Below are 25418 nucleotides of genomic sequence, written 5' to 3'. Positions count from 1 at the left end.
TTCCAAGTTAGGAGTGTGTTGATTTCGAGTCAGATTCAAAAAAGATAAACAATTATTTTGTCTATGTTAGGTTGGAATACAATTGTTTATACAGTGGCAAAGACTCCATACTAGGCCTAGTAGGCGATTATCTAAAGACTACCTTCTTAAGATTTTTTTTTGAAATTGCTTATTGACATAGTTATATAATCACTTGATTATTTCATATTCTATAAAAATAATTTAATTTGCCAACGAGAGATGTCGTATACCTTTGTAAGAATGTATTACACAGATTACAAAACAATCTGCAAAGATTTAAAAAATATACCATAGCGCACCATCTGTCTTGAAGTAAATAAGGGTCGGATTATATGTTAAGGAATTGTGATTTTTTTTTGTATGGACTTTACGTCACTTAACCTCAGCCAGTATATCGAATTGTATGCAATATGGTAGGCTCCTATCGCAGAGCCTAAAACCTTCGCGCATAATATTGTTGTCATGACTGCACTTTGTCCAAAATAATTAATAAGTTCTATGGCGTTTGATCGAATATTAATAAATAATATAGATTGTTTTTAAAAATAAAAATAAATTTTATCTAATGACTTTTTATGTGTATAAATGTTTTGAAAAATACGTAATTTAAACTCATCGCTCTATTTTATGTCGTCAGTGGGTTTTTGAAGTTATATTGAATCAGTGTGTCGTTGTCATTTATTAGTGTGTACTTATTCATGTAATGTATTTTCTCGTAAGGATACCTGACACGTGTGCTCTTTTTCTCAGATGTCCACAGCCTACCTCTTTCCAAAAGTCACTCATCGCCATTGCTTTATTATTACAATATTATTTACATATTATTTGCCAGACCTGGAATTCGAGCCCGTGATCATCGAAATTATATTAGCAAATGTTGTACATTTATCCATATAGTAAATCCAATCCCGTATAGGTGCAGGGTAAATCTTCACAAACTATGATTTTTCTAACTAACAATAAAAAATAAATCAAGACATTTTTTCGATTAAATTTGACACGAACGATTCGAGCAATTACAATAAACTTTGCAAATGTACAAACGGTAAACCATCCTACGCCAAAATTATGCGGCATCGATAAGTACCTAGTTTTTATTATAGAGGTTATTTTTTTTCTTCGTACAGACTCACAGCGTGCTCGAGCACCATGAAGTGAGTGGCTTACCTTTATATCGAATTAAAAATCGTGACAGCTATGACCTTTACTATATGTACGACTGAATATTTGTCGTTTCATAGCAGACACATTTTTCCTTCTAAATACATTATTTTTTATAGAAAGAATTATTTATTTTACAATATCCATTCCAGACGGGTCTAGGACAACTTGGCGCCGGGACAACTGGACGCCACGCAGTTCGAAATTAAATAAACGTGTACTTTTAAAAAATATTTAATAATATTATTTATATATAAATTATTATATTATGATTTAATAGTTGGTGAGAATTTAAAATATGCACACGTAAATAATGATTTAATCGTGCATATGTTTAAGTTCCAACGAAAAAAGAGTTTTTTATCTTATATAAAGCTTTAGGCATAGTAATTCTCAATCCGCAATAAAAAAAACATTATTTTAAGAGTAAAATAAATTAAAACTATTAAGTAATATATAGAAACTAATTAAAATTCCTCGTCTACGTTCTGTATACGTGTCTACGACAGTGTGGCGTCTAATTGTCCTGGCGTCCAGTTGTCCCATTCCTTCATAAACAGAACATATGGATCAAGACTGCTAAATAGAGGTGACGATATATCTTTATATGATACAATTATTAATGAAATATAACTTCAAGTACAACATACATACAATATTTTAACTCTTTCTAATATAATCTTACTAATATGAACATTTTCGCACATATGCAGAACTTATCGGCCTCCAGAGTGGATTTTATAATATATTATTATAACCTCTACACCGGACGCAAATGCTAAGTGTAATTGTTATTAATGGCGATCCAATCAACGCCCTAATTAAAATGTTTATTTAAAATCCGTATCCAGTGTTACCAATGAACAAAAATAATATCGGTAATTTTCTACAAACACAACTTTTCAGGAGAGGCAAATAACAACTTTATTCTCTCAGTTTGTAATTTAGAAATAAATTTTCTCCTATGAAGTATTTAGTATTTAGTATTTTCATGAAAAATATGTTATGTTTTTCAATTTAGCGCACTCTACTTTCGACCGATCAGTCATATTGTCGAAGATACGAGAATGCGTTGCAACTGCTCTGTTATTATTGCAGCAAACATGTATCTTATTGTACTTACGAGAAAGAGCTTCAGTACAATCATCTGTCGGATTTCGGTATTATGTATACTTACAAACACGTAACTCAAGATACGAGTTTATAATATATATAAAAGTCTTTTATTGTGATACGAGTTTTTTGTTATTGCTTAAATCTATTATGTTATAAAGTATGTTTTGAGATACGTGCTAGTGGAATATGTGTATATTCAAATTCTGAATTCATTACATCAAACAAGTTTGAGTTACGTGTTTGTAGAAAACAGCGACGATATGTACCTATATACGTACAGCGGTTTACCTGCAATGTAATTTGTGAGAAATACGCATCTTTTTTTGATTTCGGTGTATTTTAATAATCTAATTATTGGTTTGAACTATTTGGCGTCATTTCCGTTAAAATACAATCGCTGCTGATTTTATACGAAATTTTAATATCGTATGGTAAAAAAATATACTTACCTATATTTCATTAATATGATAATTAGTCATGGCCACCACAAGGGGGGGGGGGCTGACATGGCTCTAGCCTGGGGGCCTGGGCTGAACGGGGGCCCGGCGTGGCGGATCGACCAGCCAAGTGAGATAAACACACATCACAAAATTGTACTAATAGTAAAAAATGTCGCCTGCGGCGCTATTTCACTGTAAGTATACTAAGATTTCAAAGAACGTACTTGTGCGAATTTTCGATTGTTTGTTTATCGATATTCGACAACTCCGCAATTCAAGTGGGTGTATTAGGTACCTAAAAATACAAAAAAATCGCTATAAAATACCCTAAATTTTACCTTGAGCACTAATTTTATTACACAATTGTAGATTGTCACAGTGACTTTAACCTTAGCGATAGGTACGGGGGTCCGACAAAGATGGGGGCCCGCTTCAAGATGTGGGGGCCATGTAATTAGTATAAGGTACAAAACGGTATAACGGTGATTTTCAAGCAAATATAGTGTGAAATGATTGTTTTAAGCTTTTTGAAATTTTAATAATTAACGTACGATTTAACGCCTTTCGCCAGATTGTGTATTTTGCAAACTGTATGCATATTTCAAGTCATGTCATGTGTAACACATGACGAAAAAACGCTATGTTAGCAACACCGCTAGTAGGAATTGTTTCTGTTGTTTAATTTAATAAAACATTTTTTTGTAGTAGTTATTCCACTTTTAATCAATAAATTATGACCGGTTTCGTCCGCCTCAGAGGGACATTTTCAATTGTTGCAAATGCAAATTGCAAGAATTGTTTTTATTAATAAATTAACTTATACCTACATATAGATTGTCTTATCGTAAATTTAATATAATATTGACTTGTTCTGCAATATTTGATTATAAACAATAATTACCTACCACCTACATACCGAAGTGTGTACATATATGCATTAACATACTTAAAAGCAAAACTGTGGCGTTCATATTGTGAGTGTGTGTTTATTATTTATATTAATATTATATGTGTGCGTATGCAATGTGTTTCTTTATTACGAAGAAAATTTAATTAATTTATAAATTTATTCAAGAGGTCATCGGATTAAATTAAGTCGGGCACCAAGGCATTAAAATAACAAAAACCATATTCACCGGTTTAAAATTAACTACGGAAATGTTTCTAAAAAATATTAAATTTTTCAACCCAAGTTTCAACCCAAGGGTAAAATAATAGGTAGTGAACTTATGTATTTAATTTTTGTATGTATCTAATATTAATGTTTTTATATAAGTTACATTAAGGCTATACCTCAGTTGAGACATGGTCTAAAAAGACCGTGGCTAGGTGATGCGCGGATTGTGCAAATGACGCGTGCCGAACGAAATATGATCTGTCATATAAATCCAACATGCGTCCATTTAATGTCCTGTTTATTGTTCTATTAGTAACAATAATAAAATATTCATTGACATGTTTTCTTTTTCAAGTAAATGGGTAACGTTTTAGTCATCTTTACACGATTTAAGAATTAATACCCCCGAAGCTTCTGAATTTTTACACGACAGTAGGGATTTTTTCGATCTGCGCCCGACATTTTTCTGATGAAGTGTAGTGTAAGGTGTATGAATGCAAACGCCGCTATAAGAATGCCAAAAGAAATCCGATTAGCTAATCATCTCTTGATATTGGCCTCTGCAATGAGCCCGAAACGTCGAGAAAAGAAGGAAGAAGTACACACGGTGGAAACTCAAAAATCTATTACGATGATAGTGGTGAACCTGCCGGCAAAAAAACGAACTATACTCGTTTTGAGGTTAACTGATTTTTACTACCTACCTGTCAAAAAGTATCATAAAATGACAACATCGCGTCTTGCTTACTCTTGAAGAATGAGATTGGAGAGACAATCAGCACTTTTGCGTTTAAACAGTTATTGTCACAACAAATACGCACTATTGCTTCCAGTACAAACATGCACGTGTACAAGCGCTATTATTATTATGTTATGAAAATGCGAAGCGATACAAAAATGTTTTACAATCGTTTAAAAAATATATATTTCAGAAGATCTACGTCTACGATCACTAATATTTTGATAATGGTGGTAGCATACCGTTATTGCCAGCAATAAAAACTGAACGCGGTCCGCAACATTGTCGTGGGCGATATCGACAGAGACGAAAAGAAAAGTTCTGATGGTTTGTCTGGCTGCCAAATAAAACAATTCTCTATAAAAACCCTGTTAGTCACAAATGGACTCGAATCGCAACGCGTAGCAAACTTCATTCCTCTTCTGTCTCATCTCTGCTGAAGAAAACGGTAAGTAATGAATGATAACATTGCCTTGGATATTTTACTGTGATTCTTTTTTCAAAGACGTTTCTCTACAAAACATATGAAACGAGTACATCCAGAATCCAGCATGGGATAAATTCACAGAACAGATTAATATGATATAAATGTGAAATTCAGTTGCCCTGGACCGAGGTGGAAGATCAGTTGGCTATTTTTATTATGTTAATAATTATGACTCAGCTTAAAGAACACAAAGCGAGCCGACCGTCTTTAAATACTGGATGCGCGTTTTGTTTACGTGACAAACTTTAATGCATATTATTGTTATAGAATGATACACACGAACTTATTGAAAATAACATATTCTCTAACACCGAAATTTCTCCATACTCGAGATCTGAAGCTTATTATATCACAACGCTAAAGTAAGAAAGTTTCCATTAATTCTGTATTCACTGGATAAACCTCAAACTAGTCCTGACTCCGTTAAAATAATAATTACAATTTTACAATGATTCTGACGGTTTGAAGAATAAAAGGGCAAACTCAAAGATCTGCTTGTACAAATTTAATATCATAATTTCGTGAATATATAAATAGTGGTGAATGTCCCTACATTGAAATAAAGGCGCATATTTCAAATAAGCGTCCATGTTTTCACATCGTTGTCATATTATTTCCACAATTGCCCGATATAATGTCACATACCTACATACACTTAACATCGTGTAGTTTACCTTTTTGAAAATTGAATTTTATATTATTGTATATATTTCAAATTTACGCCATTACTGTTTTATTTTCAGCGCTCGAAATAGAACATTTTACGAACCGGAACGCTTGACAATTTTTCGATTTGTGCTCGATTCTTTTGAAAAATGAAATAACAATCTTTAAACCTCTGAAATACAGGGAAATTTTATCAGCACAGTAGACGAAAAATACTCATCTATACGAGATACAGGTACCAACTCTCGAAAATTGTATAAGTACTTAATTCTCTTTTTTCTTGATATTTGCTACTTATAAATGTCTTAATTACCTACAATCGATTAATTAGTTAGTTTTGTAATTACATACAATATATCCATAAACCTCAAAAACGTTGAAGGCAAAACCAGGATGATAAACCAAAATCTTATGATATCTACATGATACAAAACTCTCATAATTTGAATTGATATTAACTAAAACAACTGATAGTAACTTCCGTTGATGTATATTTATCTTAATCAACAATTATTACTACTTGGATAGTAAACGCTTTGGTTGACAGGCGTTGATGTTATGACAATTTGATTTTTTTTCCATAAGACGGAGTATTGTCTTAAAAATTTCGCGAACCGAAGGTATGCTCCGGTCCATTCCGGTTCATTTCGAGCACTAGTTTTGCGTGGTTTTGTTGGTGAAGTATTACCAACCGACCACCGAGTCGCGTCATTTCGCGTTGAGGTAACGCGAAACAAAATGGCCGCCCACGCGTGGACATTTTGAAAAAAATCGGCAAACAACAATTGACTGCTTGAATATATCTCGTTATAGGCCGGTGGGCAGGCGACATCTTTGTTTCAATTCCTCGCAAATTATACACTGCGGACATTTTGTTAATTTTATCGACGCCGATATCTGGGTCACGCTGTACCTACTAAGGATATTAACACCAACAGTTTTGATTTGTTAAAGTGTTTCGATAACATCTGAAAGCAAGCTGAAATTTTGAGTAATTGGGAACAATTGGTGATTTTCCATGAATATCTTAAAAAAATTAGCCAAATTAAAAAACCATCCAAACCATGAAAAAATTGATTAAAGTGAAAAAAACATAGCAAGAGGTATAACTATTGTTATCAGCATGGTCCCCACAAGGGGGTGGGCTGACAGGGCTCTAGCCTGGGGGCCCGGGTTCTGGCGCGTCTACATTATAAGTGAAATAAACACACATCACAAATTTGCTCTAATGGTAAAAAAGTCGCCTGCGGCGCTATTTTACTTTAAGAATATTCCCATTTCAAAATATGTGATTGTGTGATGCAGATTTTGAATACTGTGTGTCGATATTCAAAAACTTCATAACACAAATGAATTTATTGAAAAATACAAAAAAATCGTTAAATATACACTGAATAACCTTAATTTTACCTGGAATACCATTTGAGAAAGGTTTCTGTAGAGCCTAGCGATAGGTAGGGGGGCCGACAATGATCCTGGCCTAGGGGCCCGCTTTAGGATGTGGGGGGCATGGTTATCGGTGACGTACGGTTCCTACATGCTGTACCTACATATCGAGCATCTCCAGAAATAATCGATAAATTACAATTTATTAATAACACTATGCATTTTATGGTAAATACATACAACTAAACAATATTGCTTCAAATGTTTCTATAAATTTTATTCATACATTGTGATTTTTTGATTGATTGTTATTATTTAAAGTGGATACTTTATAATATATAATATCGTATTGTATGCATATATGTTTAGAATATCGCAGAGCTACCAGTCCGCAATAAATCAAAGCATTCCGCTGCTGGCAGTGATATAATTAGTTACAAAATTTTAAGTAGATACCTACTAGATAGTATGAAGCAAAGAATAATATGTAAATTTGTATCTTTCAAACACAAACAAACAAGAAAAAAGTCACCGCACGCCACTCAGTAATTGCTATATTTACACTACTTAACAGTCTTAACACTAGCACTTAATAACAATTTTGGTATCGTACAAGCAAAATATTCAAAGGGGGGGGGGCTTCAAATCTGTCAGCAAATTATTATTTAATGGACCTAAAACCACTACTGATGGAAGACCTGATACGAGTAGGTATGTTATGTAAAATTGAATACCTATAACCGGATACTTATAACATTATAATATAAACTTGAAATCACGAAGAGAAAACCTTAGAATATACCTACCTAATATTAGGACGAAAGTGAGTTATAAAAATGTCTTTTTTTAGACCATCTCCGATCCTAAGAAGATTTTTGTTTTTACGAGAAATGGATATTAGCCACTTGCTCAACCTATTAGGCCCATACTCCGATTACCTACAAATTGAAAAACAATATGTGTATTTGTCGGTCCCAGGATTTCGAATCCAGGAACCACGATATTATAAGCCGACACGTTACTCGCTCAGCTATCGTGGGCATTTAAGATGTCTACATACTACATAATGATTAAAAAATATAATAAATAAATTGTAAAACTGTTCGATAGTCGTTTTCATCCTAATAGTGTTAACAGCGTGATGCCGTAATAAGGGGCGTACTCAGAATTAATAAGCGCCTTTTAACTAGTTACATACTCGTCCAATAAGCACAGTTTTGAATTTATAATTTAGTTAATTAATTGGCCTGAACACACCTAACATTTTTGGTAACGCCTTTTATCTTTCTTGGCAAATTATTTTATTATACCATGCATTATTAAAATTATCTGTTTGGGCGAGTAAACTTAGAAATAATTATAACTACCCAAGGTATTTATTACTTAATAATATGCAGATACAGTGTCATAAATACGTTGCAAATACAATTAATGAAGTGATCATAAAGACAATTAATGAATTCATTTGTATACCTACATTCTAAACAAAATATTAAATGAAATTCTCTTACTTTCAGAGAGGGCATTGTATTTGGATTAAAGGGATTTTTATTGTTACAATAAGCGCTAATACTTCGATACAAACCTACCCTAGATAGCTGCCGTAGCGGTCGAAAGCAGTTTCATGTATAGAATAAATGCGCTGATGTATACATATAGGTAGCCTTAAGCGTAGGGTGTTCGACCAATGTGTGCTACCCGTGCTCACGTATGGCTGCGAGACGTGGACCCTCAACATGAGAGATGTCCAAAGGCTAAGAGTCGCACAGCGAGGCATGGAGAGGTGTATGTTGGGCATCACGCGAAAGAATCGTAAGAGAAACGAATGGGTTAGGAAGCAGACAGGAGTACGCGATGTAATTGATGTTGCCAAACAGCTGAAACGGAGATGGGCGGAAAGGACGGCCGCTGGACAAACGCCATCATCCAGTGGTACCCAAAGGTCACGAAACGGTCACAGGGTTGCCCTAAAAGCCGCTGGATTGACGAACTGGTAAAGTTCGGCGGAAATACGTGGCAGCGAACGACACAGGACCGAGAGAGTTGGAAGAAGCTTGAGGAGGCCTTCATCCAGCAGTGGATTGACACCGGCTGATGATGATAATGATGATATATATAGCAGTGGCGAGGGGTGGAAGTAGACTGTTAAGATTCGACATAAATAGTGCACATTACGCTTTGTCAGTCACACTTATTTGTTTGCATTGAACTAAGAATACAATTTGCAGATAGTTCTGGTTAGTTTTGAAAATTCAATTATAAACACTGCCTAAGCCGAACCATAACAGTTTCGGTATATATTCGATAATATAGTGAAGTAGTGAAGACTTTTTCAATCATACTTATTTTGTTTTCGTTGATTTAAGAATAATATTACAGATGGTGCTAGTTAGTTTTTAAAATTCGTTAAGCCCTGCCTAACCAAAAAATAATTTGACAAACGAATGTTTTTCGATTACTATTAATTACTATAGCTTAGATTAGGCAGGGCTTAATAATTGAATTTTAAAAACCAACAAACACTATCTATACACTGTAGTCTTGGTTTAATGAAAACAAATACGTTTCTGAAAAAGCTTAGTTACTATTTATGTCGGATTTTAACAGCCTACGTCCACCCTTTGCCACTGATAGGTAGGTACTTGTACATGTAAAATTATTTCATTGTTACTTTTATGTGCTTACTTATGTGTTATTTTATTAATCTTTTATTGGGTCGCGAAAATTTTACCTACCCTGGGTTTTGGGGTTAATACACCCTGGTGTATATAGGCAGGTAGATTTAGACTTTTATATCGAGACGTACACGTCACTGCGGCCGTTTTTCGAACTAAAACCACTGCAATACCGACAGCATGCAAAAAGCGCTTGGCGTAATAATTAAATCGCAAACAGCGCCATGACGTTTATGTCAATAAACAGAAGTCAAACAGTAGGTACATCATGCGACGAAGGTTTGAAAAATGTATAGTTATAACCTAACCTAACTTATAATACAAAGTTTATAAGTACATATCAACTTTTACTTTCTACCTAAACCAACATGGTATATTGTCGATAGAAAGATTATATACGAACACGATCTGCTAATTATGAAATCGAATATTATTTTTATAGTTGTTCACGTCCTACAATCACTTATTAATACACAAGTAGTTAGTTTTATTTTAAAATTTATTAATAATAAAATTTATATACATACTTAGATAAAAAATAATCAAATACCTACGATAAGAATTAAAAATAGTTCCGATGCTGGCATGTGATACCTACCTGCCTATGTTATAGATACATATTGTAAACATCCAACCCGTGAATGTGCAATACATAAAAATGCTAAATGATTATTAATGTTTTTTTTTGTGTGAGCAGTCGAATTGAATACCATTCTCGTCTAGATTTTCAATAATGAATCGCTCTAACTAGCGGAAATAAATAGTGCAAGCACAGAACAGATTAATAAATATAATTCAGATAGGCTACACCCCAATAGACTAGAGGTTTTGAATGTGTGAGTGTCCTTACCCTAACACACTACATTTTTAAGCAGGGTTTTGAACATGTGAGTGTCCTACGAACATGAAACACACATTGTAGACGTGTAATAGTGTGTTGCAACTTTCAAAAATGCACATATATATTATATTGAATGAGCGTCAGTGCATAAACCGAGAGCAATTGTCAGAACGAAGGAAAAGCTTAGAATGTCGTATTCGTGACACGTGTTTAAGTTTGCCCCATATTATTCCACACTCGAGAACGGTTGCCTCCACACTCGTTAGGTATTTCAATTCCCATTAATTCTGTGTTCCCTGAGTGCAAGACTTTTTCTTCGTTGTAAGTCGTTTTCAAGACCCTTATCTTTTACGCAGATGGCGCTATTGATTACTCAGAGAAACATTTTAATGGGGCCTCGAAACAGTTCAAACCAGTCACATGGTTATTAAATTATCGCCCATTTAAAAATATGCGTATTTCCGACAAATAGCAGATATATTATAAAATATTTTCCAAAGTAAACTTAACAAAATCCTTTCAACCAATATTACTCTATTTAGCTAGTTTATGTCGCTCTTGGTGTCCTGTACAGTCCTACAAACTTATCTAAAGAACGGTCAAAAATGGAACTACGAACTGCCACATGGACGCTATTTTGAAAACAAAAATGTCATTCGAATGTAAGATTCTGTCCAGTTGCGAGTTTTTGACAGTGGCTCCCCATCCATTCTTTAGATAAGTTTGTAGGTCTGGGCGATTCACGAATGGCAAAAATTCTGGTAGGTACTTAGGAATTTGGAAGACTTATGTAAAGCTGGTCAACCATATACAATATAGATCGTTAACGTTTACAGACTATTTGGATTTGGGTGTACATACTAGAAATCCACTATGAGAGGAAAACCTCCTTGGACAAGCCTAGTTGGAACCAATTACTGGAAGAAGTCATGACCTATACAAAACGGCAAAAAAACGAAGGATAAAAGGTGGTGAGTAGATATTTTAGGTAAGGATAAAAAATAAAAATAAGTATTAGACTGAAATACCTACTTAGGGTTTAAAAAACATGCTAATGTTTTGTTTTGACTATATCGATTACGTTATGTTGAGCAGGAGCTAATTCATATCCAATCGTACTCTTAAGAGACCGAAGGTCGATAACTAATGCTTTTTATCTTTAATAATCCACTGCTCGTTTATTAAAAATCAGTCAGGTGGAAAAACTGTAGGCTTATATTCACTTAATCCAAGTTGTAATATTAACTACGTATTTATCTAATTTTATAACTTGAAATTAACTGAACATAAATCTGTTAAGCGATTTTTCTTTGAATCATTCACTGAAATCAGACTATTCTACCTAAGTATCAAATAATTGGTGACGTTTCTGGACAAAGTGTCGCCTTTAGGCAAAACGCCTTCCTCTTTATTACCACGTTTTTATTAGCTCGTATTCTTGGTTGTCCGGTACAGACTTTTTCTTGTGCAGTACAATTTTTTTCTTGATTATCCAAGATGTTTAACTAACTTCCTGACTAGCTAGACATTTGAAACTTTTAGAATACACTAGAACACGACGACAATGCTTTCTTTTAATACTTTTGGCCATCTTTAAACAGAATTGAATTAATTTTCAGTTAATTCTGTTTTGTATGTTTCGGAAAAAAATCGTTAAAAGTAATATTTACTACTCACTATTATCGGTTGCTAAGTGGGTCCTAGCAACTAAATTATTAACATATACGTGCGTTACTATGGAAATCAATATGAAATGTCAAAATGACATTTCTGTATTCTATAATATTTATTCAGTATTTCTATCAAGTACAATGAAAAGTTTTTATTAATACATTGTCAAGTTTATAATATGATTCAACAGAAAATTTAAAAACGTGGTACTTATATAAAAAGTTCTTTTTATCTCGTAGTAATTATTTTTAGTTTCAAATTGAAAAATTGTTAGGTGCATACCTAGGTAAGTAGGTACTACATATTTTATTATATGTATTCAACTTTTAAAAACAGACAAATGCAACAAAAATATTTAAAAAAAAAATGACATGATTAGAGTATTTTTACCAAAACTGTTTTGGGGTGCTGGCAACTTTAGAGGCCCCATTATGGTTTTTATAAACTAATCTTTCGGTAAGTACTTTATAACGAAGCGACCACATCGTCTGTTTCATAGAAACCTGCTACTGCTTTCCAATGATCGTATTCGTTTCTTCATTTGCCGCTTTTTATAACTTAGGTACAGCCCCTAATCAACGCATGATCTGCTTACCCCCAGGGACGTCATCGATACCAATTTATCTCTCGACATTTTTATCCGACCACAAATAACTACAACCATGGTAAAATCATTCTATAAAATAATAGTAAATTAAAAGTATCTAATATTGTCGTATCCATTTTTTTAGTGGTGCTAAATCACCCACATCACATGACCCAATATAAAGCAGTCGCTGTCGCCAACTATCGTTGAGAAAAAATGCCAGAGACGGTAAGAAAATAATATAATTAATCAGTCATCAAATGTCACAATAAGCCGGCTCTCACATTAAAATTTTCCGCCTGCAACGTGTCGAATACGTTGATGTGATATCATCGTTGTTCAGTCGAAGACTCCAGGACGCATACAAACACCTACGAGTTGGTCATTTCTATACCGGCTCGCCGATCGCCGCATCCAAATATCTATACATTTCGAAGGTTACGTGCTACTGTCGCTAGGTAGATCTGCGTGGTCTTCATATGCAACACCGGATCGATGTTCTTGGAAGGTTTGATTTATGGCTGTGCGGCAGATGAATTTGGATGTGAGAGCCGACTAAGAATTAATTGTGTTTGTATCTTACACAAAAATGTCATAATCATACAAAAAAATGTATTTTACATCGATTGTATTTATTATTGACATGGATTTAAGTACATTTTATATTGTGTAAAAAAAACTATGTATTAAAAAACGTAGATCTAGCAAAAAGCTAAGTTGGCAATGCTGGTCTTGATTGGTTCACACAACGTAAAGAGAAACATCCACAACGTACGAGAAGTAGGTATTATCGATAATTTAAAATCAAAAACAGGATTACAATATTGCCTTTAACATGATGTGTCAACAAAGGGAAAAACCGAGATCAATCAGTAGCTATCAGTAGATAGCTAGATATAATAATAATAAAAAGTCGAATTTAATCAAAAAAGACTCAGCGTCTCGTAAATTGATAAGATTAACAGCTGACTTTCTTGCAATGTCATTCTGCGTGTCATCAAATAATATTGCTCACTTATTTAGGTGCAATACTAACATAATTCAACAGGTAGGTAATTATAACCTTTCAAGAAGGTATCTCCTTCACGTGGCTAGCTAAAGGGGGAGATATTTCTAATTTAGGTCTACGAATTCAACAGGTAGGTAATTAGAACCTTTCAAGAAGGTATCTACTTCACGTGGCTAGACTAACGGGGGAGATATTTCTAATTTAGGTCTACGAATTCAATAGGGGGGTAATTTGTTCAATCTACTGGATCTACGCCCTCGACAAACTGAAATCCTCATGCATGTCAAACTTTGAGTAGAGCAGGCTGCGATTTACTATCCAGTATCAAAACTGGTAGTGATATTGTGAGATTCAATATTGATGTATTTGAATGTTGCAACACAATATTGCACGTCTATAATGTGTAGTTTATTTTCGTAGAACACCGACACATTCAAAACCATGCGTATAAATGTAGTGTATTGGGGTAGGTATAGCCTATCGGAATTGTATTTATTAATTTGTTCTGTGGCTAGGAAGATGGTTATATACCTATTCCTCGCATGCTAAAAATGAACAAAAACGGGGTTTACACCTTCAGGTTCGCAAAAAACTTCACGTGACGTTTACTCGGACGCTTCCTTTTGGTATCCTGCTGCACTATTTCAGTCGGGTGGGTGGTGCAAACCACGCGAAATACGAAATTTATAAATAAGTAGGTACCGAGAATTTGTAGGTCAAATTATAACATAACATACTCCTGTACGATGCATTATTGCATTCGTATCTATACCTACCTAAATACTGAAATCATTATCGCTGTTTGCACTTAAATTTAAAAGGTTATTGACAAACACGACAAAGGGGAAAAGTGCTACCGAACAGTGTTTTCTTTTAAATTTATTTATCATTTATTAATTATAAAAACGTATAATAAATCAAAATGGACTTCATAAATAAAACACTCTATTATCTATTAATTATCTACTATCTTTTGTTATCTTTTTAAAGTTGAAAATTATCTCAGGTATCCCACGATATCTTGTTTTATCTATGTGTACCGATGTACCTGTATATCTACAATGTTATCAATAGTGGCCTTTAACCGTTTATCACTGTGAAAATATTTATTTTCAATAATTTCCTCTGTTGCAATTCAGGGGGTTTCTATAAACCCCTTAGTGCATTTTTGTGTGATTTTACGTCATATTTTCACAGAATCTTATAAAAATAGTATTGAACCAAGGCCTGAACAAAAACGATGCATAAGTGCGAGTGAGAAAGTATTCGGCACCCTTATAATCTCTGCGACACGCGCTAGAGTAAGATAAAAGGTTTACAGATGTTTGAGATGATTTGCTGTGGTGTCGCCGCCAAATCTTGGTTTGTTGCTTAACTTAGCGTCGATAACCTGCAAGCGCGTGTTGCTAAAATTGATATTTTTTGTTTTAAACATAAAGTCAGTGGTAAATATTTTTAGTTAATTAAGTAGAAAAGATGGTTCTGTGTGTTGTATTAAAATGTGGTGGCCGTACTGATAAGCAAGAAGATGGTATTATGTTTCATAGGTAAGTTGATACATGTTCGTGATAATTTATTTGTAGGTATATTGTAATATATTTTAATATCAGTGACCTAGTGTTTCTTTAAAATAACTTAAATTATGGATATCTTTACCTAATGGTTGCATTTTGACCGCTTAAAAATACTATATAACGTAAAAAAAATAGAAAATTATATTTTAATTCTGAGCGTCGAGTGCGAGCACTTTGGGCGAGCACTAGTCTATGGTCTCAAACATTTGTGTACGAATGCGTTCGCTCGCCCACAAACCAAACGCACGGCACGCAGCTTCATTTAGCAATGCAATGGGTGGCGTCTAGATGTATCTATAGTCTAAGTATTGAACGCTGCTTTTTGATAGCAAAACCCTGCGAATATAATACAATTTTGTCACTTTCAATTAGGTACCTACCAGACAAACATCATACGATTATTTTATATAATGTTTTTAAATTTTTCGATGGTTCTATTCGGTTAGTAGGTATATCGCTCAATATAATATCTCTGTCTTTATGAAATTTTCAATGGGACATTGCATATATCGCTAACTGAAAGTAACAGTGGAATAAATCAAAAATACTAGTTTCCAGATAATTGAACATTCATGTTCGTCTCATATAAATCAAATCGCTAACTAGGTAGGTACCAACCTATATGTTTATTTCTACGGTTTATAATAGAATATCCAGGGCTCGAGATGGACCGGTCCGGTTTATAAAATTCCGAAAATTATCGCTTCGTCTTGTCGAAAAATTAACTTGCCCGTGTGAGGTAGATAAGCCATATAACAAAGAAAAACAGTTATTTTTTTTATAAAATACAATAATTGAGTATTGACATATTTATATACTTTACCTATATAAATATTTTCGTAAAATTATCCAGCGCTCCGGTTCGTAAAATTTTCAATTTCGAGCACTGAGAATAGTAAGATTTTTTTGCCTTATGGGTTATATCGGCTATCCCACTATATATTGTTTTGAGGTTACATGGCATTTTTAATACTTAATAAAACATTGATATTTCTCTTTTAAATGGGGTATTAGATTATTTTTCTACTAAATCTCATTGATTCATTATGTAGGTAGGTACCTATAGCTTTCAGCAATCGATTGGTAAACGTATCTCAAAATTGACGTTTTTTTCAGTTTATCTCACTGTTGCATACAGGTGGCGATATGGTCTTAAATTTGATATTAATATGTACCTACTTATATTACAATATACCTAATACGCATTACTTTGCACCTACTGTGGCCTTATTATTATTGGTATACTCGATCGATCTCGCGTATGTACATACCTACCTACAATTAATAATTCATGTTGTGTTTTCCAATGCCTCTTTGGTACAGTGCAAGGGGCGGTAAGGTTCAATGAGTTTGGGCCGATGGCTAATATAGGTACCTATATTCCAAGTAAAAGGTTTGTTAGTATACCCACTACTCTGTGGATTAACTCATTCACTGCGGACCTGTTAATTACTAGTTAATTAGCACATTTAAATATCATGCTAATTATATATAATGCCCATCTAATGGGCAATGCAATAGTTGCGTTAGACGCATGAGACGAATGAGTTAATATATTATTATTTTTTTATTTTATTTTATTTATTAAGGAAACAAACAGTTACATATTGATTAAAAAAATTTAAAATATAATAATGAAAAGTTATTGCAACCAGCAAAGTTTCCATGGATACATTATAATATAGTTAAGCCTAACAAGATAGAGAGTAAGAATAACATAAATATAAAGAAATTAGATGAGAAAAATGAGGAAGAATAATGAATAATTAAATTATATACAAAAAAAGTAACATAAAAAAAATATATATATAAATATAAACTTATAATATCTATTTATACAAAATTTTGGAGATAGCGCGTTTAAATGAAACAGGTGAATTATTAAAAGGATCAACGGTGGAGAAATACGTATTAGGTATAACTGTACCTATGTTCCAACTAAAATCAAACACGTACATTATATAAAAATGTATCAACTTAAGTAGGATGAAGACGTAGGTAAGTAGATATGTATTTAAATTCGCTCAACTATTTATTAGTGGTGAAGTCTCATTTTTCACGTGCCTAATATCAATCGATCATTTTCTGTCATTAATCAAAGTAGCTTTACATAATATTCAAGATAAACGCATTTTTTACTAAGTTTTTATACTAAATTGACATTTATTAGTATCTGGAATTAAAAAGGTTGATAGTACGAGTCTACTGCCTACCTATGCCTGATTATTATTTGTGAGATTATAATATTTATCCCACGTACAATGATAAAAATCAGATAAGTAGGTACATTACTAAGTGGATATCTAATCACATTGTAGTTTTGAATTCTATAAATAAGTACTATCCTAACAAACAAATTATGTTGTAGATACCGGTAGGTAGGTAAATACTGACGTAAAGTAGAAATAATCAACAATCATTTTAAAAGGTTTTAGGTACCTACTTCTTGAATTTTAAATTAATGTATTTAGTCATGTACCGACCCTAACTAGCTAAATAATGAAGTAAATAGGATTAAAAATCCTAAAAATGTAGAAACTAAATTTTGTGACAAAACCTAAGTATTTTTTTATAAAAATTTGAAACATTATTGAATTATTTCAATTAACGAACAGAACCTTACAAATTTACAATTTCACTATATCAAGGAAAAACATTTTCAGATTCTGGAATTGATCATTGACTAACATTAATGTTAGAGAAGAGATAAATAGGTAAGTTACCTACCTATCTAACTGTGGCAAATGGTGGAGGTAGGCTGTTAAGATCCAACACACAATTTCACAACCTATTTTTTCCCTGGAACTGAGACTACAAAATAAATTGGAGATAGTGTTGGTAAGTTTTTAATATTCAATTAAACACTGCGTAAACCAAATCATAATAGATAATAGTCAAAAAACATCCGTCTATCTATAAAATATCTAAAATTATGCCATTAAATCATAGGTACATAATTTTGGATATTTTATAGAGAAAAGAATATTTTTTATCTATTATGATTTGGTTGAGGCAGGGCAGAATTTAAAAAAAAACTATCCTACAAATACGTATGACTGACAAAGTTTAGTGTGCACCATTTATGGCGAATCCTAACAGCCAACATCCACCCTTCGCTACTGTTTTCTAAGTGGGAATACATACTAAGTCTTAATAATTTATTTAGTACTAATTTCATACACTGACCATAACATATTGGATATGTAACTATATACCTACTGGTTCTAAAATTGTTACCTATACAAAAAAAAGAATTTTAAACAGGCAGGTATCCAAACTTTTGTCACCGTGTCGATAGATATCTACGTAATATTATTATTATTAAATTAAAGAAACAAAGAATTTTGATTTCCGTATTCGTATCACAATATTGATAAGAATAAATAAAATAATATTTGGTACCAGGTCAACGTGTTGTACCTAAAGATATTTTTTTGTTCATTAATAATTGAGTCGTATAGTATCAAAAGTAGAACTGTCGCAAATATATCGAAATTTAACCAAAATATACCAAATTATTCTTCTGACCATAATGTACGACTAGCAATATAATATTCGAATCAAAATCATATCTGTGTGGTATAAAATTGTGATGGAAAATAGGGCTTGGTATCAGAATTAGAACTGTTTTGGAAACAAAAATAGAACTGTTGAATTTGAATTGAATTTCTAATTTCTAAATGTAGAAACATATTTCATGCTATTATAACACTAAAAAACCCAGCAAAACGTTTTTCGTCATTTTCTCGAAATGATGAATAACGCACAGATCTACTTTTGAGACTATACGACTCAATTAAAAGGTAGCTACCACCCAGATCATATTAGTAGAACCTACTAGTGTAAAAATATGTTATGGGATAGTATCTACGTAGGTAGGTATTTGTACCTGTATACCTAACTATCTTTTTTCTCGACCTAACCTAATAATATGACCACAAAGAGCACGCATTACACTATTGCAGTGTCTCTCTATTTTATAATATAGTTAGAAATAGGCAGGTAAGTAAGAACATAGGTATTACTTATGTAGGTAGGTGAAAATTACCTAAATTTATTAATTGTAGGTATCTATTACTGCTTCACCATGTTCGATCCTTAGAAAGGATCATAAGGGCCTCCCCTCCGCAGAGTGGAGAAATGGATGTTAGAAACTTGCTCAACCTAATAGGTCCATACTCTGACTCAAACACAAATTGAATAAACAATATGTGTATTTTTCCAGACCCAGGATTCGAACCTGGGACCCACGACACTATAGACCGTTCTAAGTATGTATCTAGGCACGTGTTTTTTAGACGAATATCGGTTTTTTTTATACAAATTATAGATAGGTACCTATATAATAAATATTATTTACCTACTTAGCTATCTAACTTGGTAGGAAGCTAACCATTAAATTTATTAGATTCAAAATTATGCAAGTAGGTATATTTTAAATACCTACCCAATCATAGGTATTGTTTGTTTTGTCAATTGGGATTTTGTTTACAGTATAAGCAATATTTAAATCTATTGAATAATTGTAAGCTGCGATTTGGATAAAATCTTGTAAGTAGGTAGATAGGTACATTATTAACAATACACTAAGGTAGGTAAGTACATCCTTATTACGTGAATATAGAACATATAAGGAGTTCCTACACACACACGGCTATCTATATCCTGTATTATATAAAAAATGTGGGTTTTGGGAAAATAACGCTAATCAATCTAGGATACTACTGTCTTGGCTTTGCTCGCTCGCTTAACATTTTTATGTTTAATAATTAATGTTATTTTTGCATTCATCTCTTTATTCAAGCAATCAAAAATTGAAATAGGTTCAGTGGTTTTACGATGCAACTGTACCTTAGAGCTGAAAGTCATATATTCAATATTTTGCAGGAGAGCACTTTTAAAATAGGTAATCTAATCTAGTTAAAATTCTCACTCGCGTTCGGACTAAAATTCCGTATGTTGGACTTCAGCACTTTTACAATTAATTTTTTTCTAAGTATAGATTAAAGCAAAAATGACTTAAATTGGACATCCACTCTTTCAGCTCTATAGTATTATAATAATTGGACGACCGTCGTTTTATAAGTATTTCGAAAACCTTGTGATGTTGGACTTCCAAATTTTCAGCATTAAGAGAACGTGAATATACATTTAAATCTGCATCCCTACTCAAAAATAATACAAATGTGACTTCCGCACTTTCAACTCTAAGGTTATGCAATGCGGATAGATACACATATATATTATAATAACAATAATGAAGTAGATAGATAATAAATAATACTTATAAAATTATGAAACTTCATTATGTATAGGTACTATGAACGTATGAATTAACATAGTAAGTTCTTATTATATTTGGTACCTAATTGTGCCGCAGAGGTGGCCATGAGCTTTTATATTTTTTTTTTACGAAAACAGTAAAGTTTATTCCATGTAGACAATTATAATAAATAGGTACCTTTTTCTGTCGGCGCATCGGCTTTTCGATCCAATAATCGTTAATTGAAAATTTGAAATTTTCAAACATTTTGATGCACCATTATCACAAACTAAGATTATATGAAGTAATATTAGGTTGGGGTAGGTTAGACTTGGTTAAGTTATCTTAGGTTAGGTTAGGTTTGGTTTGGTCTAGAAAGAAAGTTCTAAAATCTCATGGCTACCTCTGCGGTACATTTACCTTAAGTATATATTTTTTTAATATATTATAATTCATAGTAACTTACCGAACTGTTTAAAATCTATAAGAATCCAGTAGGAAAAAAGTGTTTGTTTCTCCGTAAAATATCACAATAAATTACCACTTTAATCGAGAAAACTGCATCACCACAATTTATTATTGTAAGAAAAAATGTATTTCAATAACTTAAAAGGGTCATTAAAATCGGATTATGCAACCGATTTATTAGAATGCACAAATTAAAGATTTGAGAAACACAATATTGTATTTAAATATCACCGAAAATATTATCTATGGACACTTTAAAATTGCACAAAAACTTGATGCATAAAAAATGTCTCGGAGCACGCTACGGCCATACTATTTATAATAAAAAAAACTTCAAATGACTCGTTATTTTTCTTCAATCGCGCGCCATATTGGATAAATTATTTCAAAAATCGAACTGTCGCCAAATCGCGGGTGCGCGTATAAACGCGGCCTATCGAATAGTTCGTTTTCTTTGAAAATTCGAAAACGTTAGATGGCGCTGCCGGCACTATAGAACTAACATGGCCGGTTGCCTTTTTCATACTAAAATCCACGATCGCAAAAGGTTGCCAGCGACGAAAACGCAACGAAGCGATCGGATATCTTCGGTGAACTCCGATATCTTTCGGGCCGTGTGCTCGGCTGTGATCGAGATGTAATTTGCGTATAAAATTACTGACTGATCTTAGCCATGTGTGAAAATGAAAAGATCATCTTATTACACAAAACTATTAATTGCGATAGCATTTATTCTGTCAATCATGCCTTCAATGGCTACATATACTTATATATAAATATAACCTTTGATACAATAAGTTATTATAGTAATTTTGAATTATTTATACGATACCTAATAGGTGCAGTGGATTTGCTTTGTTGTGGTAAATCGATCGATGTTTCTTAAATTTGAAAAAATATAAATAGATATCTATAGATACTTATTATTAATTCGAACATTGCTGATAGCATGTCACGTCAAACAGATTTAAGTAAAGTATGTAAAGTAAAGTAAAAGATGCTCAATCATAATGTTTTTATTGCTAGCTTTAAAAAAACTTATTAATGTCGTGTTTGGACTTTTTAAATTTTTTCTGCGCATCTACATACCTAACTGATGAAAAACATCAATTCATTAAGATAAAGAAAATTTAATCTACATAGGTTCCTACTGACTGGACAGTTGCAAAAATTCCGTTAAAACCCTATAATTTTATTTGTTAAAAATAAAATTATTTATTCACCTGATTATTGTCCGAGAATCCTCTATTGAGCGCCGCAAGGAAAATACTTGCTAAATATTTAAAAATTATAAATGAATTGAGGCTTTTAGCAAGATTAAAAGTGGGTACTGTCAAAAAATGAATTAAAACCATGGCTTGCGTATTATCACGGGTGTGAAAGAAACGGGTATTCGTTTATAATGCATGCTGAACTCTTCACTTCACACTTGATTGTGTACAGGTTAATTTATGTATTTTCATAAACTGGCTTTACCCTTTCAATACCTGCGATACGTATTTAGGTTTTGCAATAGTTTCACATTGTGGGCTCCACGCGGAGTTTGATTATAAAATGTAAAATTAAATATTATAGTAGGTACTTACCAGGAATTGACGTTTGAACAAAAAGAAACAGCAATTAATTATTAATGATATCCTTCTACCAAGGGCAACGGGAAAATGACGTACAGGCAAATAAACCATTTTCTAAATAGACACCTCCTTCTGTGATAAATTGTTTTTATTGTTGGTGTTATACTAAATTCCTTTTTATTTATAGATTAGTTTCCAAGAATGAATGTTTTATACTTAACTATTAATACAGATTGACAATAATACCATATATTGTCAAGTTTCTATAAACACTAGTAATATTTATGTTGAGTCTGTTGTATAGGTACAATGTTAAAATTAATTGAGTATGATTGGCCTATCCCAATTTCAATTGCAGTGGCAGTTTTAGGGACGTGGACACCTGACGAACTGACTGATTTTGAGACCCTCCCCTACGATAAAAAATAAAATGAAATGAAAACCATAAATCACATGCTTTGACCATAAATTATTATTATTTATATGATGATTGTTGATAGTGATGACCCAATAATATTAATGGCTTTTTGTGTACAGCATTGTACATATAGGTAGGTACTAAATTTGTGAGAAATGCGCATCGTTTTTAAGATTTTGGTAAATTTAATCATTATAATATGTAGGTAGGTACGACCAATTTGATCTGTTTTAAATGTCATTTCAAATCTTTTGGCAAATCGATTGCGTTATATGCTTCATTGATGGAAAATACTATCTATGTTCTTAGCGTCTAATCTGACAATATTTTTTTAAATTCCACATTAAAGTGTTAATTTATATAAGTACCTAAGTAAGTAGGTACACACGTAAAAAATATGTTAAATTAATAAATAGAAACATTCAAAGCGTTTATCATATAATTATTTAATAATTTATTTTTAAAATACCGTCACTTTTCAATTTAATAAAAATATAAGTATTTGAAAATATCGTGTTGACTGTTTTCAAAATTACTGCAATTCATTGAACGGGTTAAATCAGTGAGAGAGAAGAGTATGTTGCTTAAATAGAGAGACACAACACATTTTCATCTCTACGCTTCATTGCGCACGTGATAGCGTATCGATTGTCTCTTTTTATGCGCGTATTAGTAGGCAAACGTTGCATAGGCGCAAAAGAGATAGCGTAACAAATCATCGTAGTACGAGACGGCTACGATTTGACACAGGGTCGTGGCTTGGAATGGACACTGCCCAGAAGTGGCGGGAAATTTGCTTTTGCCATAAACCAAAAGTGACAGGTGGTCAGAAAACTTTTCCACACTGCCAGGCAATCAAGAGTAATTAGCTGGTCATTTAATTCCATATTGTGCTACATTATTAGACACTGAAATTAAAAATAATTCTGAAAGCTCGTAAAATATATTATGTCGATCAGTGTAGTTAGACCTTAGTTAGACCAATATAGTTAAGGTAGAGGATCCTCCACGTAACTTTGCAATTGATGTTGATGTTGTTGTTGACGAAACCCTTTTCTGCCAGACGGAGCCTTCTGTGGATATCCTATAAAATAGGTTACCTACACAGAACAGTGAGTTCTCTGATTACCTATTATTTTTCGAATAAATATTAGGTAGGTAGGTACCAAGGCATTCCTATAGAATCTGGCACAAAATTTAACGTAGCATAACTATTAATCGTCTCTGTTCTGGCAGAACACACTAACTGGAGAATACTATAAACTAGAATATATTTGAGTAATTTGACTTTGAAGTTGTTAAAATGTTTGAAATGGTCTATCATGTGAGTTTATTAAGTAATCGTAAAAAGGATGACTTTAAAATAAAGACTGTTTATTTATTAAGAAGGTTTCCAGACGCTTAAGTTTGAAATAAGGAACATTTTGGTATAACTAACTCAATATGAATTTTTTCGAATTAGTGTCTTCTGCCAGAACAGTGACGTTATGTAAGTGATAAATTTCAGTGACGTCTGTAGACAAAATGCCGCCCCATTTTTGTATACAGTATTTTTTATCATCCGTGCATGTGTCGTTTCTGGTCACCAAGGACGTCGAAGGGCAACGGAAGTAAACTAGATATCACGAACTCGACAAAAAAATTAATATCATAAAATATATTATTAATAATCAATTAATACATTTTGTTTGAGCTAATATTTTTAATGTAAAGATATTTTCGTTATTACTAACTTTAAGTAGATATTTCTATATTATATACCAAACGATTCTCATCGATTTGCCGCCATTCGAGTAACTGCCGTCCCCAAGCGACGCTCAATCTGCCTACCCCCACGGGACGTCACTAAAGAAATTTTTGACGCATTTATAATGGAATAATTAATTGCTGGTCCAATGAGTGAGAAACGTTCAAACAAAACTTTATTTTATAATGACAATATTAAACGCTTTGTTAGATTTTGGACGCGGTAACTTCCTAACTAGATTCCACACTAGATCCTATTAGATTCGGACCTGACTGTCTGGCCAGCAGAGAGAAAGAGTTATGCATGTTTCAGTTTACTGTAGGTGGCATTTTTCTATCTGTAGGTACAGCAAACAATGAGTAAGCTCCCACCTCTTCTGAGTTTTTATGAAAATCAGTAGGTACCTATTCTATGGGTCATTTTTGCTTCATATTCATATATTTAGGCTCCATGTTAATA

General features: G+C 32.8%; 1 protein-coding gene across 4 annotated transcripts in view; it reads right to left on the bottom strand.

The window, feature by feature from the left end:
• LOC147078104 (uncharacterized) overlaps window positions 1-21747 on the bottom strand; it is a 265519-nt gene extending 243772 nt beyond the window's left edge. For all 4 annotated transcript variants that reach the window (XM_085961205.1, XM_085961206.1, XM_085961208.1 and 1 more), the window contains exon 1: window positions 21219-21747. The gene's annotated coding sequence lies outside the window, so the exon portion shown is untranslated. The remainder of the gene's footprint in view (window positions 1-21218) is intronic.
• Between the last annotated feature and the right edge of the window lie 3671 nt (window positions 21748-25418).

Source organism: Rhyacophila brunnea, unplaced genomic scaffold (genome assembly GCF_057557595.1).
Source record: "Rhyacophila brunnea isolate RB1 unplaced genomic scaffold, BYU_Rbru_1.0 scaffold_12, whole genome shotgun sequence".
Classification (NCBI taxonomy): Eukaryota; Metazoa; Arthropoda; class Insecta; order Trichoptera; family Rhyacophilidae; genus Rhyacophila; species Rhyacophila brunnea.
This window is presented reverse-complemented; position numbering and strand designations above follow the sequence as displayed.